Here is a 2,363-nt window from a genome sequence, read left to right as displayed (position 1 = left end):
TGGGAGCTCTGAGGGTACTAGTTCGTTCATATTGTTGTTCGTCCTAAGGGGCTGCAAACCCCTCAGCTAGCTGGAAGGTTTCAGAAGCATTTCCTTCTAACAGTCCACATCATTTATTACAACTATCTACTACTCTCCAAACCTAATGTCTCTATGAGTTCACTCTTTATATTTAAATCTGTTATGAAGGCCTAAGTAATGAGCAAGCATTTGTCATTTAAAATATGAAATAACCATTATTACCTTTTCAAGGACACAAACCTGAGCAATCTATAATCTGTTAAATCTTCACAGTGAACTCCTTACACCATGAAATACACAAAATAGATGTTACATAAATATTAGTTGGCTGTTTGATGGATTACTATCTAACAATTATTCCTGGTGTGCATCTAAAGAAACATATTTTCCACTAACTTTGGACATTCTACTCAGAGGATACAGAAACCAATTTGAATTGGTGCCTATAAATTCATGTAAATATGTAAATAATGAGAGTGAGACTTCATAGGTGAAAGGCGTGGCCAAGAACATGATACATGCTGAGGAAAGAGCTAGAAACAACTGGTTAGCTTTGCTGCTAGACCTGTGTTGTCATATCCAGTGATCAGTGCTATAGGGTGAGGCTTGTGAAGTGATTGTGTAAAAGGAAAGCCACCCCTGCCACCTTCCCCCCATCTCATGGTTTCAGATGAAGAAATGACAGGAAGGCACTTGCATGGTTGTGACAAGTTAGTGGGGGGTGGGAGGGAGCAGTTCCTCAATTGCCAAAACCGTGCAGCTGTGTTCTGTGCTCCTAGAACCACCCTTGGCGCTCTTTCAGATAAGCCACACTGGCTTTGTTCCTGCCTGTGTTCCCAAAAGGACGACTCCAGCTGTACATCTGCTTTTTAAGGACCGGTTCAGCTGCCAGGAGAGAGAGACGATGGGATCCTGAAGCAATGCGGAGAGATTGTTCACTGCCAGGAAATGACAGCACAGACAGTGTCTGTGTGGCAACCTGGAGCCAAATAGCGTGTTGTTCTGCAAGACCAGGAAGCAGAACTGGCAGTTCCTAAAGCAGTGACTCTTCAGGTTGTGTCCATGTGTGACATGCCAGGCACTCTTCTGTGTTTCCAGCCATGTTCAGGCTCAGCGGGAAGGAAATGCACTTAATATCATTTTTGTGACAAAGGACAAATGGGACATGCTGACTCCTCTAGTGCCACAAATGCAAAACTGCCATCAACTCCCAAATTGGCAACTGCGGTCTTATAGGATGGCTTCAGCCCTAGAAACAATGAGGTCGACTAATGGGAAGGAAAAAAAAAAAACAAAAAAAAAAAACTCCCGACATCTGGAGAACAGGCTAGGAGTCCACACTGGCGGCGGACATGTGGGAGGCGGAGCCTGGAGCAAGCCCCAAGATGTTTGGCTGTCAGGGAAAGCAAAACTCCACTGTCCTTCTCTTATTGGATGGAAAACCACAGGCCCCATCAAGGGTGAGGTGGAAACAGAGGTAGAAAAGGGCTGGCTGTGTTTAAGCACTCATGCTGGGAAAGGGGGGGCAGAAAAGGAGCCCAGGGGAGAGCCCAGCCGCGATCAAAACTGGACCCACAGCCAAGGCTGAACACAGAACCCCATGCCTGCCTTTTTGTACTGCCAGCAAGCGCCCCCTTCAGGGTGGATTCCGTAGAGTTTACCTTATAACAAAACTCTAGCCTACAAAAATATTCTTTTATCGTTGTTCTCACCAACGCCGTCAAGCAGTTTGTTTCATTGAGAAATCTGAAGGCAGGGTAAGAGAGATGTCGTAGTAGGTAAAGACACTCCCAGTCAAGTCCATCCCCCGGACTCAGAGGGTGGAGAGAGAAACCTAACCGCTGCGACAAGCTGTCTTGTGACGTCCACATGCATGCCATACCCAAGCTCATACACAGATATGCACAAGTTAATGTAAATGTTTTGTAATGAAAAGATATTTGAGGGCTGAGGAGATGGCAAAGTAGTTAAAAGGCTTAGCACACAAGCATAAAGCCTGAAGTCTGGGTCCCTGGGACCCACATAAATGCCAAGCGGGGATGACTCCCCACCTGTGATTCCAGGACTCAGAAATCAAAGATGAAGTGAAGACCAGGGATTCCCCAGAGCACAGGCCCATCACACCCCGCTTCTCCAGGGCTGACACTGGTCTCAGGCATGCTGGCCTCCGGCCTCAGTGAAGTCCCACCACTACCCTTGAACCTGTGAATCAAGGGGAAACTTGAAGCTCTTCTGCTGTGTCCCAGTCTTCACTAGGCTCCTTCATCAGACCCTGTACTTCAACTATACTCCATACAGGGCTTCTGTCTCATCCTTGGATCAGTCACACCTGCACATCTTTG

Source organism: Mastomys coucha, unplaced genomic scaffold, assembly GCF_008632895.1.
Source record: "Mastomys coucha isolate ucsf_1 unplaced genomic scaffold, UCSF_Mcou_1 pScaffold1, whole genome shotgun sequence".
In the NCBI taxonomy this organism is placed as follows: Eukaryota; Metazoa; Chordata; class Mammalia; order Rodentia; family Muridae; genus Mastomys; species Mastomys coucha.
Note: the sequence above shows the minus strand (reverse complement) of the source record.